Source organism: Triticum aestivum, chromosome 5A (genome assembly GCF_018294505.1).
Source record: "Triticum aestivum cultivar Chinese Spring chromosome 5A, IWGSC CS RefSeq v2.1, whole genome shotgun sequence".
NCBI classification, from domain to species: Eukaryota; Viridiplantae; Streptophyta; class Magnoliopsida; order Poales; family Poaceae; genus Triticum; species Triticum aestivum.
The window spans coordinates 312,235,363-312,252,180 of NC_057806.1; positions in this window are offsets into that span (position 1 = coordinate 312,235,363).

The following is a 16,818-nucleotide window of genomic DNA, read 5'->3' on the forward strand; positions in this document are numbered from 1 at the left end:
ATCAAAGATCGCCACCAGTGCAAATAAACACGCCGACAAAATAATATACAAAATCGACAGCACTTCAATAGAGTTCAAGAAAGGTTAGCCCTGCTGGGGAGCTGTAGCGCAAGCAGCTGAGTAAGATGATGAGACCGCGCTTGTTCAACACTTATATCTTCCTCACTCTGAAAGATAAACAAGCAGACAGATGACAGGTTTTGCACATAAAAGTATCAGTGCTGACAATTCATCACATTTCTTACTGACGAATAAAGTGACACAGTTTAAAATTGCATTAACACAATATGGTATTGTTCAGGTCAAGACATGGCAGGAAATGACATTGTGAAGGAGTTGGCAGCTTCACGACACCACTGGATTACAGATCAAGAACTCATAAGTATCAATGGTTAGTGTGCTGTCAATTTATACCATTTCAGATTGGCAAATAAAGAGACGGTTTAAATAATAGTAGAATGATATGAAATTTTTCATAGTTAAGACATTGCAGAATATGGCATTGTGCTGTAGTGGGTAGGTTCATCACACCACTGGATTACGGATGAAGAACAGAAGCATACATGCAGTGCAAAAGAAGATCACTTGCTCTGTATAGTTTAATTTACATGTATGAAGAAGGAACTTGGTTGTACAACTGAAAACTTAAATTGAGAAAGGACAAACTTTTGTTTATGAACTACATAATAAACTTTAAACAAGCAATTTAATACAAACACCAAAAATAAACAGTTGTTGCAGTCATGCCTAACCAAATATATACAACAAACTTTGAAGGCTTGAGATGGACAAACTTACATTATTGATGAAGACAGGCTCTATAAAGGCCTTGTCCATGCTGATGGGGGGGGGGCAATTCAAGAAGTTTACCACATAATCTTCTTCAAAAGCATTGCCTTTATTCTACATTTTGTTAAGAGTAAATATAGATGTGATAATGTACGAAAAATGGAGAATATTTAAAATAAGATGAAGAGTGATGCTACATAACCAAGTAGCTATAGATGTAAGTGCAGCGATATAGGCAAAAGGTACAACCAAGAGCAATGCACAGCTAAACTTCTTCAGTACCAACCTTATGGTAAGAGTAAATATAGATCTGATGTGTAGAAAATGGAGGGCAAAGGAAAATAAGCTGCAAAGTGATGGTACATGAACAACCACCTGTCATTATAAGTACACTGATAAAGGACAACATGTACTTACAAGAACAATGCAGAGCTAAAAAACATTGGCATTGGATATATTCTACACTAATGTAACCATTCATACAGATCATATAATTTGGAGCAAACAATTGGTAAGCAAGCTATCATGCATACTGCTGTCACATAATGAACCAGATATGTATGCAAGTACAGTGATACAGGACAACAGGTACTAACAAGAGCAAAGCAGCGGGCAACATATTTGTGATATCCTGTCGTTCTTGTCAAACCAGAATTTTTCTTCGAGCAGATTTCCTGCAAAAAAGATCCGTAAGGCACATGCGGAAAAGTAGAAGTTCAAATTGTCATATGATTTCATAGACAGTACCTCATCCTGGGAACGAGACCAGTGCATAATAAGGTTTTTCCATTCAATGTCTTCTAAATTTAGCACAGGAGACTTCGCCAGAAATTCGTTTATAGACTTGCCATCAAAGTGTGATTTCCTCAGGTAACACCGATACTGCTGCAATGCTTCCTTAAAAAGCACAAGCAAGCTTTGCTCGTCATGACTATCCAGATTGACCCTCGCCTAATTACAATAATGTAATGTAAATCATTAATGTGTTCAATCAGCAGAAAACAGGAAAATAATAACCATGAATAATAGCACTTACACGTAAGTTGGACAGGAAGATGTGAAAATGGTGTTTGTCTTCACAATAATCTTCCCATGATGGGAATATATGCATGTAGTCCCTAACAACATTGAAAGCATTTTCTTTTAAACTGGGAATAAATGGAATGGGGTTCCAATCTGCAGGAATTGGCCGTCTCTGCAGTTGGGATAGGTCTTCGGCCGATGGACTTGCTGTACTTTTTGCTGGAGTGGGATTTTTCTGTGGTACAGCTGGTGCTATGGCAAATGAAATCGGTATACCTTTTGCTGGAGTGCAGGTCCTATGTGGTGGGGCTAGTGGTGTGGCCAGTGAAGTATGGGTACAGTCTGCTGGAGTCGGTCCTACGTTTTGTGTCACTGGTTGTACAGCCAATATAAGTGGGGTGCTGTCTGATTTCTCTGGCACCACCATGTTTTTCAAGGATTTTGCTGGTGCTCCTTCAGGTTCGGCAATCACCCTCTTCCTTTTTAATGTTTGATGCACAAGAAACAACATTTGAGTGAAAAAACATGGTATGATGACAGATGGAATATGTATTGATAATGGATGGGCATGGCATCTCGACATATATGATGAGTAAACTAAGCAGATGGCGGTGCAACAAAGTAGAAGAAATGCAAGACAATATATGCAAGATACCCACAATCAATAAAACATTGCCAAATTAGAACAGGCACCTTGATGGGTGAACAGGACAGGCCATCTGCCTTTGACTCCTCGAGGTTAGAATAGTCATTAGGATCATATTCTGAACAAGAATCAACATGTGGGGAGCGTATGAGTTTCATTGCATCCAGAATGGCACTCAATGCCTTGGTGCCAATTTTGTAAGTGATTGCAGTGTTTAGCTTCAAGAGTGGACTGCTGCTAGTGCGACACAAAGCAGCTACACAGATCATAGTGTAGATATAACGGGAAAACCTTAAGCATCAGGGTAAAATCAGCAAAGTGGAACTTGCTGGAATATATGTGCTAGTATTGCCGGTACGGCTAGAAAGGCTTCGGATACCAGCTCTCTTAAAGTGAAGATGTGGTACTGTTAATATCAGTGTAACTCTCAAAGGCGACACAACTCCCCGCATTTCCTTGCTATTCTTATAGAATTCAAGTGGGCAGGCCACTACAAATCCTATTCCTATGTTTACAAGATCCTACAAATCAAGGAGGCTCAAAGTGTCCATCACAACCGACCGTATAGACCTCTACACTGCAAATGTCCCTGCTCATCTTCAGTACAAGGAACATACTTTACTACTATCATACTCCCTCCGTTCCAAAATATAAGTCTTGGTAGAGATTTCCATTATGGATCACATACAGATGTATCCAGATACATTTTAGAGTGTAGATTCACTCATTTTGCTCCATATGTAGTCCATGGTGGAATTTATACAAAGACTTGTATTTAGGAACGGAGAGAGTACATGTTAAAGAAGAACGGAAGAGGAACATGGTAAAGAAGAAGCATATTTTGGATAATAAAATGTTGGTTGCGCAGTGCCCACACATGATGAACCAGAGCGCATTAAGAATGCAACTCCCAGCTGTCTCTCGACCATTCCAGGCGGTTGGATGAAGATCCTACGTCTCCTAATCCTTCTTCTTCCTCGTCTTTGATTCTTCCCATACAGAACACCGCATGGGCCGTCGGCCGGACCACCGCCCCCACCGCCTGTGTTCCTCCGCCACCCCCACCCCAACCCCCACCCGCGTCGAGTTTTCTTCGTTTGGCAAGGCCCCACAACCACCCGAGCCCCTTCGATCACACCGGCGAACTCTGGCGAGCTCTGAAAAATCGACTGACCCAATTTTGAAATTTAGTCTACTGTGATTTAACTAGTGTGGAATATAAAAGGGGAAAACCATAAGCATTGGGAGTATAGTGTTGAGCGTGCCATGGCGGATCTGAAGGTGCAAACCGGACAAAGGCAACTTCGCAACCAAGACAAGAAATCAGAGTAAAGCAGTGGCGATCTATTTTCTTGCTGCGATAAATAAGTTGAGCAGATACGAAAGAGTACCGCCTCTGGTGCGACGCCGTGTACGCATCTGCTGAGAATTTGACGGTGCTGCGATAGCGATGGCTGTCGGCAGCGTGGAAGCAGATCTAGGAGGGTAGACGGTGGCGGCGGGGCACGATGGACGAGACGGCCGTAGGAGCGGCACCGGCAAGGTGGACGACGGCGGGGATGAAGCGAGAGGATGGGATGCAAGGATCCAGGTTCGAAGCCGTGGATGAGAGAGGTCGATCTCTTGTAATGGACGGCGGCGTCGGGGTATCAGCTCCGGCATGGTGGAGGAGGACGGCGGTGGATGGGGTGGCGGACGGCGGCGGACGGAGGAGGGTGGGGTGGAGAGGGTTTTTTGGCGCCCACGGAGTACGAATGGGGAAAAGGGAGGTAGAGAGGAAGGGGGAACCATGTATTCAGAGCGCGCTTGTCTCAAATGTGAGGAAATTTACAAACTTAGCCCCTATTTCAAATTTCTACTACATCACAGCAACATTAGTCAGTTGGGGATAGGACGGTAATCTCGCATACACCGAATATTTGCCGACAAGAGTTTTTTTAGCACCCACTGTGTATGAATATGAATCAGGGAGGGAGTCGATTTCGGCCAAGGACACACTGTGTTTTGGCGCCCACCGTGTATGAATCTGGGTGAGAGGCGGTTACTTCACGTTAGGGTAAAATTACAAACCTACCCCTATCGAAACCTATAGAAATCCAGCAGATAGGCTTTGCGTGGCAGGGATAGGCAGTAGTGATTTCCATCTCGTAGATTTTGGTTTCGGGCGGTTACTGCGACTTTCCCCGCTTCGTTCAAATTTTGCAGAGTGCACGTTTACCGTGCCAACTCAATTCGAATCCCGTTTGTATTCTATTTTTTTGGACGGGATCCATTTTCATTTGGAATTACATTCTATATACATCATTTTTTAATATACTTTCAAAAGCAAAACAAAGAATTCTGCTCCTTTATATGTATAATATGATTTACAAATACAACGATCTCGAAATCTTAAAATTGAATTCGAAAAAATTTAACCAAATTATGTTCTACTAAAATGTATGGATCAGTAATATCTACATATTAAATAACATAAATGTGCGCGAATTCATATGAGTATGCATGTTTGATAGATCAATTTTGGTTCGAGTATGGATTACATGTATCATCATCTTGAATTCAAATATTTGAATCCTTTTTTGTTCACTCCTTTCACGCCCATCTCTCTCGCATGCATGCTCCTTCAGGTAGCTATCACTCTCTTTTCTCCAGCTCACCCGCACGCTCACTTCATGTTTCTCCTATCCTCGCAAACATGGTCTCTCGACGTCTCCCTTGAGAAGTGTCACACTCTCCTTATCATTATACATTACACGGTTTTCATTATCTCTCACGTCTCTACTGTTCTCTGGTATCACTCGGTACCTAAGCTTTCTTTTTCACCGCCACATGCACAGTCTCTACTCATCTTTCACTTTGTCTTTCTCTCTATGGGATTCTCTCACACACCCTATATGTCTCTACATATGACTCATACCACTAAAATTACTCTCTCTCTCTCTCTCTCTCTCCTGTAGACACAACATTTGTTGTGGTATCCTTTTCGTCTCCATCCCAGACTGACATTATTCATTTGTTTACCGATCAGACAACCCCGACTACCGTCTCCTCTCTCTCTCTCACAGACACACACACAACTCCTGCTTCCACTCCCCTTCCTGACTACCGTCTCTCTCACACACACACAAAACTCTTGCTTTCGCACCACAACTCGTATTTCTCTCACAAACATTTATCGACTAGCTAGCCTCTAGATATGTTTATACATCCGCACACTCGTGCTTCCACCATCGCATACATGTCTCTCTCCCGCTCCTTGTATCTATGTAGATTTTTCTTCCCTTCTTGAGACACGCCCTCTCGATCATGCACACACACTATCGCCTCATTTTAAGCTGATACCTATCGCACACACACTCCTTGTGTCTTTGTCACACATGCACTCCGTCCTCCTCCACTCTCCCTCTCTCTCACACACACATGGGCTTTTTGCAACAACTAGCAAGATGCCCATGCGTTGCACGGAATATCAAGATGCATTTGTATGATTAGTTTATCTTGTGGGGGAAAAGGATGAATGAGGGAAGGCCTTATTTGCAAATGTGGAGAGGGGTGTGGGTATCTTTTTGCAAAATTGCCATAGTTTCCTTCCTATCCGTCAGATATAGATCGGACGACCTATATTGCAGGATGACAGGCACACGATCATCACCAACAGTGCTTTTTATAAGAGTAGGGATAAAAAATAGAGTTGGTGATGATGGTGGGCCTGCCATCCTGCAATGTAGGTCGTTCGATTTATATCTGATGGATAGGAAGGAAAATATGGCAATTTACCCGCACTCTTCACCACATTTGCAGATAAGACCTTCCCTCGTTCATCTTTTTCTCCCACAAGATCTTGATGTTCCGTGCAACGCACGGGCATCTTGCTAGTAAGAGTAGAAATTAGACATATACCACTTCTCGAATCTTGAAACCAACAACATTCCTCCCTTATCTCATCAAAACCGCCAAAGGAATATATTTTGAGTGAAACATAACATATTTTTAGTGATATACGTATTTCAAAACTAGACTTTTTTTCTATCAAATCAGTGAATATGTATTAATCTACTTTGATCGTGTGGCAATGCATTGGCACATTGCTAGTAGTTATTATAATTTTTTGGGCAATAGACAAACGGTGGAGTACATATACGAAGAGAAGAGGCGCACGCACGCAGTCGGCCTCTCGCTATCTCGCCCACATGAGTGTTACGTAAAGGCGATGTTAACAAATAAACCCTAAAACCCTAGGTGCACGATTGCTGCATTCGCGGGTACCGGGTACGTGGTGGAGCACCTTTGTAGGAATAGTCAGCTCGTGTGATAATTTGATCCGTAGGAGTTGATGGTCGGGACCACAGGTGAACGACTTGGAGCGTGGTGGCTCTCCAGTTGCCACAGATCGAGTAGCCACGTATAAAATATCATTTTTTAGCAGGGTTAAGAGTTCCGATTTTCAATGGCGCGTTATAAGTAGTAAGTAGTTTTTAGAACGATTGGTATGGAGCAAAAATGCAATTCATAGTACTACGTACCTCCTTGGCATATGGTTGTATGTTTTTTTTGCGATAGAGGTTGTATGGGTTTATGTTGCGAGATGTTGAACCTGGTAGTTCTAGGGCAAATACTATGGTTTAGATTTAGATGCTGGTTTTCAGTAATGAAAATCGGAAGGGGAAACCCTTCTTTGATTAAAAAAACTACTACCTCGATTCTGGTTTACTAGTCCCCATCATACTCTGGGTCAAAGTTTGTCCACGAATTTTACTTGTAAAATGTGAATGGAAAACGACATGCATGCATGAACACTAGTTACTCTAACCCCCTCTAACCCCCCTCTCTTCTTTAATTCTTTGCCACATCAGCATGTTTGCTATTCCCGTGTGCATGATACCAGCTAAGATACCACCATTATGGCCAGCCTTAATCATCGCATGCAATAATTTAGTGCACCTTGAAATATGAACATGTGTGGGGCGTGTATGTTTTTAATGACTTGAGACTATCACTAGTAGAAAAAGGGCCTTCAGTCCCGGTTCATAAGGGCCTTTAGTCCCGGTTCTGGAACCGGGACTAAAGGGTCGGTATTAATGCCTATCCCTTTAGTCCTGGTTCAATCCAGAACCGGGACTAAAGGGCGCGGCCACGTGGAGCTCCACCTTTAGTCTCGGTTGGTAACACCAACCGGGACTAAAGGAAATTTTATGATTTTTTTTTGAATTTTTTTTTGAATTTTTTTTTGATTTTTTTTATTTTCAAATTTCTGAATTATTTTAACCTCTAGTCTGTAATCACCATCCCTCATCACTTCTCAATTTATCCTCTAATCACCCCTCATCATTCCAAATCATCTAACTTCCCGAACGGTCACCCATCCTCCAGAACCGGGACTAAAGGGCGCGGCCACGTGGAGCTCCACCTTTAGTCTCGGTTGGTAACACCAACCGGGACTAAAGGAAATTTTATGATTTTTTTTTGAATTTTTTTTTGAATTTTTTTTGATTTTTTTTTTGATTTTCAAAGTTCTGAATTATTTTAACCTCTAGTCTGTAATCACCATCCCTCATCACTTCTCAATTTATCCTCTAATCACCCCTCATCATTCCAAATCATCTAACTTCCCGAACGGTCACCCATCCTCCCACTCCCCCAGCCTAAGCACGCTTAACTTCTGGGTTCTATTCTCCCTCGCTCCAAGTCTGCACTTGTTGTTTTCCTGACAATACTAAGATGTCAATCCTATTAACCTTCAGGAATTTTGCTTGAGCATGAAGTGACACATTTCATAGTTTTATTTTGAAACTATTGTTTTAAAAAACAATAATTATTTAGTAACACTAATATTTCTTGAATAATTAGTTTGACCATTGTTTGACCACAGTTTGACCAGATTTGACCAAAATTGAAATAACAGAAATAATTATTTAGTAACACTAATATTCTAGAATAATTAGTTTGACCATTGTTTGACCATAGTTTGCCCACTGTTTGAATTTTTTTTTATTTTTTTACTCTAGATCTTAAAAGCCCCGTAACTTTTTCTATTAGGTTTTTGAGGATTTTGAAAATGTTTAACGGGGTTCCCCCAGTTAAATTCGGATGTAACTTTTCGAGTAGATGATTTTTCATATAAAAACTTTTTCATCCGAGTTAGTATGCAAAAGTTATGCCCATTTTTACAAATTTCAGAGAGATTTTGCAAATAAAGTCAAAATTCACATTTGCAAATTTTCCCAACAACTAGACCACATATCACATGGGAAACTTATTTTCTTTTATTTTTTTGACATTTCCATCATTTTCTTTTTTTTTAAACCGAAAAGGCGATCCACTGGGGGGTAGAGTTTGAAAATGGGACCTTTAGTACCGGTTCGTGGCAAGAACCGGGACTAAAGGTCTCAACTCCATTAGTCCCGGTTCGTGCCTCAAATCGGGACTAAAGGTCTAATCTTTAGTCCTGATTTGAGGCACGAACCGGGACCAATGGTTGTGGGCCAGGAGCGAGGCCCATTGGTCCCGGTTTATCCCACCAACCGGGACCAAAAGGTCCAGATGAACCGGGACCAATGGCCCACGTGGCCCGGCCGGCCCCCTGGGCTCACGAACCGGGACCAATGGGGGCATGGGTCCCGATTCTGGACTGAACCGGGACTAATGGCCTGACCCGGCCTGGACCAAAGCCCTGTTTTCTACTAGTGTATACCTAGCCCAACATGCAAGATGACTTATTATACACCGTTCCCCATACCTGCAGGAAGCCCGTTCGTCTCCAAATCTTTTCCTCTCCATGTGTGGAAACAATATGCCTGCCAAACTCTCCTTCTCCCTCCGGCGGTCCCACCACTAAACCCCGTGTGAAAAAATCTGCATGCATGACTCTCTTCCCCCCACGCTCGTCCAATCCGTTGTGACCAGCAATATTTCCACCCCTTCGCTCCCCCGTAATTTACTCCAACAAATATGCCCACATAGCTGTTACTTAACTGCAGGTGCATTGGGTCACTGACATATGGGCCCAACAGGGGTCTGGCCCACATGTCAGTGACGCAACTGGACCTGTAGTTAAGTCAGTGTAGCTCAGTCCATATCTTACGTAGGTGTGCCATTGCTCGCTATAAATACTGCGCCTCCCACGACATCGCTATCTCCTCCCCCTCACGTTCACGTTCATCGCTATCTCCTCCCCCTCCCTCTCACGTCGACCACCATGGCATCGCCCCTCCCAAGCCCTAGGAGCCCCTCGCTGCACCGCGCAGACGGTCACGCGTCGCCATTCCGTTCCTCGCCGCCACTAGTCGAGGAGGACGCGTCGGTGTTCCGCTCCTCGCCGCTACGCGACGCGACGCATCGCCGTTCCGTTCCTCGCCGCCACTAGTCGAGGAGGACGCGTTGCCGTTCCGCTCCTCGTCGCGACGCGGCGCGTCGCCGTTCCATTCCTCGCTGCCACTAGTCGAGGAGGACGCGTCGGCGTTCCGCTCCTCGCTGCGACGCGTCGAGGTGGACGCGTCAGCATTCCCAATCTCGCCAGCACGCGCGCCGGAGGACGCGTCGGCTCCCCGCTACGAGGAGAACGCCGCGCCGCTCGCCGAGCCCCCCCCCCCCCAACCTTGAGGAGCTTTGAAAAGAAATGGATGTCGCCTTGTGGGAGGCTTTGCCTCCAGCAGAGCGCGCCAAAATAGAGGCGGAGAAGAAGGCCGAGGAAGAGAAGCGCACCGCAGAATAAGCTGCCTGGGAGGCCTATGTCGCGTCCGAGAGAGTCAGGCGATTGGATCTTTGGCAAAAGGCTTGTGTGAGGGCCGTGAGGGTGGCGGAGGACGCCCGTGCCGACGCCCTGAGTGCAGTCGGGCCCAAGCGCCTCATCTACGCTTGGCGGTACGTGGACCGGGTGCACGCTTCCATCGAGGAGGAGTACCTGTTGGCGCCGGATCACCACACCGGTGAGATCGCGCTCACCCATCGGCAAGCCGCCAATCAGCACCTCGCGAGTTGCGAGGCTGAGGAAGAGGCATTGTGTCGGCGCGCTGGGAAACGGCCGCGCACCAGGGCACTCGTGGCACGCCGCAAGTGCTCCTGCGAGCGCCGTGGCTTTTAGGAGGAGTATAATTTTTGTTTCGTAAGGCGATCTCATTAGTTTTGGGACGCAAATGATAAATCCCGAACGTTCAGGAATTTTTATCGTCCTTAATTAAGTATGTAAAAGGGAAATTTTGGAAACCTTGTGTATTCGTACGCATTTTGCAAGTACGTGCGTATAGCAGAAACTTTACTATATACTATCGCACTACACGTCTCTCTCGATATATGCTTGCAGGCTGTGCTACTCCCTCCGTCCAGGTCAATAAGTCATCTTTGGTTGTGCACTATGACCAAGAAGGAGGGAAGACTTATACACCTAGACGGAGGGAGTACTACTATTACTTATGTATGTGCAAATGCACGTTTTAACATTACGATGCGGTTTTTGTAAAAGTAGAAAAACAACACTAGTCAAGCTTGTGAAACGATTCAATGCAAAACAAATGCAAAAATGCTCGTTTGATTGTTTACTTTTAGCTTCCTTCTCTGTGGTTATTTCTCTATCGTACTTTGTACGGAGTATCTCACTGGTCGGAAAGGCATGCAAATTCCCAAACCGCTTCCTACACCCTGTATCAAATTTTTTGCCTAACAAGTTGTGCCGTGCAATTGGAATTCCAACTTGAGTACTACTACAAGTAGGAGTACCAGGGGCCAATTCTTTTAGGCTTCTAGATTAGTAATCCCATAACTACTACATCCGTCCTGGTTTATTGGTCCCCATTGTAATCTGTGTTAAATTTTGATCATAAATTTAACTAATGAAATGTTAGTGCATGTCACATGCACTACTCAATCCGTCTAGGTGAGTAAGTCATCTTAGAGCAAGGTTAATAGTAAAGCCTGCTGCCGGCTCTATAGTAGAGCCATGTCACCTGTAGCCTGTATTTGAAAAAGTTCATACAGTAGAATGGCTGTAGTGTTGGCTATACATTTAATGCATGCATACTGTGCTAGGCAAAGGAAAGTGACATGATTAGCTGGGGGGAGCTGAACGCCGGCCGTAGCGCTCGCATGGGCTGCATGCAGGCTCCTTTTCCTCGTTGCTTGTGCTATCGCCCGACGACTCGCGAAGCGCCCGCTTGGTCCTTTCTTATCACTTCTCTCTCCTCCAGCTATGATTTTGCTGATGTGGAAGATGCTATAGCCTGCTGACTAGTCTCTATTGTACTTGCTCTTAGGCTGTGCACCGTGAGCAAGGAGGAGGAGAAAACGAGAAATGTTAATGTTTATTTGCTAATTAATAGTATTGCATGCAATGAACTAACCACTGCATGTCGTGTTTGATAGCTCAAGTCATTAAAAGCATGCACACTCTTTATCTCTTATTGGTTGATATGTCAAGAAACAAGAAACGAGGTAGAAGTTAATGCACCACGCCTAAGTGTTTTGGGATTATTTGGTTTTCGTAAGATGACTTACACACCTAGACGGAGGGATTATAATGGTGAGGAATAAACCAGTTAAATCTTTGGTCAAAATTTAGCACAAATTACAATGGTGAGGAATAAACCAGGACAGAGTAGTAGTTTAGAAGCCCAAATAAATGAGTGAGGCGCCTTATTGTTACTCTCCACTGTGACTAGTCTTGTGGGAAAAGCTGGGGAAGCCGCCAAAAGAACTGGCCCTAGGAGTAGTAGCTAGGGATCGAGTGTGCGAGATGAACCGGAGAAAGTAAATGCAGAGAGATGAAATGCAAAAAAGACGGAGGGATGTGATGGTTGCTTGTCTGTTTATTTTACCAGGCCACTTATTACTGGGAGTGGTTGGGTTTTGTGATATGACGGCTTTACTGCCGCGCCACGAGCGGGGTGAGAGGTGAGACTCCCGTGCAGCGCCGCCCTCTACACTTGTACTACATCGGTCGTGGTTTATTAGTCCCCCATTGAATTTGACTGAAGATTTAACTGACAAAATGTTAGTGCATGTCAACAAAAACTATATCGTTGGATTCGTATTTGAACATAGTTTTGAATGATATAATTTTAGGTGACATGCATCAGCATTTATCGTACTATATATAATGTTAGTTCAATTTTTGGTCGTACTAATCTATAGTAGTAAGGTGCCCGTGCATTGCACCGAAGAGTGAAATGCATTGATCGGGGAGTTGTTTATTTTGACAAAGGATGTGGGGGTCATCTCATGTGTAACGGGTATTGATAGGTTTCTTCGGATATTATTTCATCTCTAGAGCTCACAAACATCCGGGTGAAATAGATAAAAAGGTATCTTTTGCAAACAAAAGCGTTCAACTGTTCAACCTGCATCCAAAACTTGTGAAGAAATAACACTTATTGTGCTTTGCAAGAAATGATCTTTTCTATACTATCTATACTACTACTACTATATAGTATACGAGTCCTGGATTGCACCTAGAACATCAATCCTAGCTACTCATCTCCTAAATCTAATGGCTGATATTGGAGGGATTCGCAGTGAACAGTGCCTGCAGCTGAATCTACTTGGTTCTGGAACCATCGCTGCACCATGTCATACCTTCCTGAAAAGAAGACCTATGCCTCCTCTACTATGTTGCAATTGTCAGGTTGTGATGAGTAAAAAAGAGTTGGTTGTGAGCCAATGTGAGATGGTCTGGAGGAGAAACTAAAGTTGAAGTAAACAATTTGTGGGTTCCACCACGTACTTTTTTTTTATATTCTTCAAAAATTTCTGGATGACCGCAGGCAGTAGTTGCATTTTGTACTACCAATTAGTAAATTTCTAAACTCTATTTCGTGTGCATCAACAATATTTTTTTTGCTCGGAATTCATTTTTCAAAGTATTTTTTTGGTGGAATCACACCATACTGTTAAGACGTGCATTGCACATGCATACACACTAGTAAGAATTAGTTTTTGAGTATCGATTGTTATACATGTTGGCTACAGATGACATGGCACTTTCTTATAGTCAACAGTTGGCTATACTATTAAGTAATATTAACCATGCCCTTATACACCTAGACGGAGGGATTAAATCGGGATGATTTGCAAGCGGGCAGAGGAGATGTAAGAAATGGTTCATCGTAAGTCTTTCACCAGTACTGTAGTAAAAATTCATACATGGAAGATTCTAGACTAAACCATAAACGGATACACTTTTATTCATGCGTGATACTCCAATAGAGCAAGATCCTGCATGGAAGTCTCCACATGCTTAGACAGCGGATTACATTGAGCGAAGACTAATGATCAACATTTAACTTGATAATGCGTATGTCCAGGTGAACCTCCTTGGAGTCCCCGTGCACCGCGTCGGCGGGTAAAGGATGCCATGGGTTTTCCAAGTCCACATTGGCGGGATAGTCCCAGCTCCACAGAGTCCAAGTCCGTTCGATGAGGCCGGTGTCGCCGCCCACGCAACCCGGAGGGGTAGTAACACTGACCACGCACCCGTACATCGGCCTCGTGTCAGTGTCAGCGTCAGCGGCGTCGCCCCTGACGCACATTACAGAGACGGGACGGCGGCCTGCGCGGGCCTCGCCGGTGCCCACGGTCAAGAGGAAGACGCTACCGTCCTCCTCCGAGACTAGCAGGCGGTGGTGATCCTCCAGCGACTCCGGCATGGTGAACGGGTAGCATGTCGCGTACTTGATGTTCTCCGCCAAGGGCCAGCAGTGACTGCTGCACGCATCCGTGAGGTGATGCACCATGTCCGCCGGCGAGCCACAAAACGGCATCGGGCACTCATAGCAGTGGATGAAGGGCTCCTTGGAGGCATCGACCAGGCCGTCCATGAAACGGGAGTGGCTATAGGGGACGTTGCGCCAGTTGAATATATGAGCAAGTTACTACGAGATTTAATCCGAATAAGCACAAAATAAACCATGACGGCTATAACAGAGATGAAACTAATCATGTGGACTAGCATAGTAGTAGGATATAGAGTAGAAACATGAATTCTACCACGATTTCGAACAGGAAGGACAGAAACACATACGGTGCAACGGGAGCAGCACCGTTGGCGTTGAGGTTGTCGCCCATGTCCAAACACCACGTAGACACGGGCCCTGTTTGGATACTCTAACTTAGTTAGAGGTTAGAGTTAGATTTTAACCTTGAACTAGCTGTGAACTAACTCTAACCAAAAAGATGTTTGGATGGCAGGGTAAGATGGAGCGTAGATACGGCGAGGCGCCTTCATGGGCGGTGCGAGAGGGAGGGAGGAAGAGGACGAGACGCCTTCATGGTCTTTGAGCACGGTTCATAGTCGTTCCACGCTCGGGCATTGAAGTTTGTAACTATTTTAGATTAGAATATACTACTCCTCCGGTGATAGTAGTAGAGTAGACTCCTACTCTACTACTCTACTCAAGCAAGTTAGGGCATAACACTGTAGGGAGTACCAGTACTGAGATCACTCAAGCAAGTTGTCTGGCATCGACATGACCCTACGCTGCTGGTATGTGTCTCGTAAGTCAAGCGGCGTGCTGTAGTCATCATCACATGTCCACTTCCCGCAGCACATATTCGCTTCTCCATCTTTGTCCGCACATAATCTTGTCCAATCTTCCATCCCCGCTAAGGCGCCTCCCTCCTCGTCCGAAACCCAAGCACTAACAATGGCAGAACCGAGCAGCGTCCGCCGAAAGAGTGGCTGGAATTCGCTCCCCACAGAGGTAATTAAGCCCATTGTTTCACGTGTGGACAATCTCAGTACCATGCAAGGATCATGATGGCAGCGCGGTTTCATTCATCAGGCAAAACTGTGTGTACACAGCGTACCATGCGTCTCTGCATGCACCATACCCTGATATGTGCCGCCACGCTCTGCAGCCCAAAGTAGGAGAGAGGGTCGCAAGTATCAGACTTCGACCTGCTGGCTGGAGTTTCCCCCGTCAGGCACCCATCTGGTTCAAGCCGTCAGCCAATCTCCATAGCTTAATAAATAGTAACGTCTAACTGAGCCAGTTAGTTAGATGCGTACACTTGGTGTAGTAGGATCTTTATTTAGTTTGATGCATACACTTGTTCTTTTTTGTAGCCCTTTTGTAATGATGGCTGATGTTTGATTTGGAAGAGAGAGTTGCGTCTTCACTCTTCTGGCCTGCTTACTGCTTCTATTGCACCCCCAGCCCTGGTTGTTGCTGCTGCTGTTTTCAATGTACAATCAGTAGTATATTTCGTCTGTTGGTTGAATAAATGTGTTGTTAGAATGACAAACACAATGTTTTGGAAGTCGTTGCACGGTTCGATCCTTTAGTGCCCCGTACCGTACGTAGCGCATACTATTTTTCGTACGGAACATATTTTCCACTTGTTGATAACATGCAGCCCACTGATGAAGGCCCAATAGAGAAGCCCATAATTAACTGGAAGGGAGGCTCTCACATGAATCTGGCCCAGGTACATGCTCATGGTCCCCTAAACATAAATAAATAATTAAATAAAAAAATAAAGCTAAATGCTCATGCACCAGTTCTTTGGGAAAATAGGTAGCCTAGTATTTCTTTTTGAAGAATACCCAAGCTAGGCCTATTTGTTTTCTCCGAATTACTGGGCTGCAAATCTTTCAAGACGAGGAGGGATGCATTTCGGCCTGGCTTAAGAGTATGGTCAATGTCTATTAGAAGTAATATCAAAAGGGGTTGAAAATTCCAAAAAATTTATAGCAAATGGGATATAAGTTTCTTTTTTTGTTTTTGTTCTTCACTCATATCTTATACGTATTTCATTGGATTTAACATGACATAGTACTAATTTATTTTTAAATTTGTTTTAGTATGGCTATTAATTTTGGATTAAGAATATTTCGTTCCGCAGCAAAAAATTGCGATTTTTCAAAATTTCCCACATATTTAGTTAATTTTTTGACACTGGTACTGACGAGAAAATGGCCAGCAATTCTAAAAATGGAAAATGGGCTGCAATAAATTCCATATGAATTAGAAAATGAGTAAAAATTATAAAAATAATAGCAAATGGGCTGTACACGCCACAGATTTCGAGGCTGACTTGTTTACGCAAGGCTTTATCAGTGAACACACGATTCTAGCAGCAGTTACTGTTGGATGTCCATCCAACGGCCGACGTGCTTCTTCATCTCTGATCTTCCTGCTCCAGCCGCCTAAACTAGCGCCGGCGGGACTGCCTGCTCCCTCCTCTTGTGGCCCGCTGTGATCCCGCGTAGGCTTCCCCGGCCCACCCTACTCCCTTCACTGGCCTGGCCGCACGCAATCAACTGCCTCCTTATTACGCAAAAAAATATTCCTCCCACTGACATCTAGGGTGCACCGATTGGGAGGCTGACCTGTGGGCCTACTAAGTTGACGCGTACGCAGGTGTTGTCAACT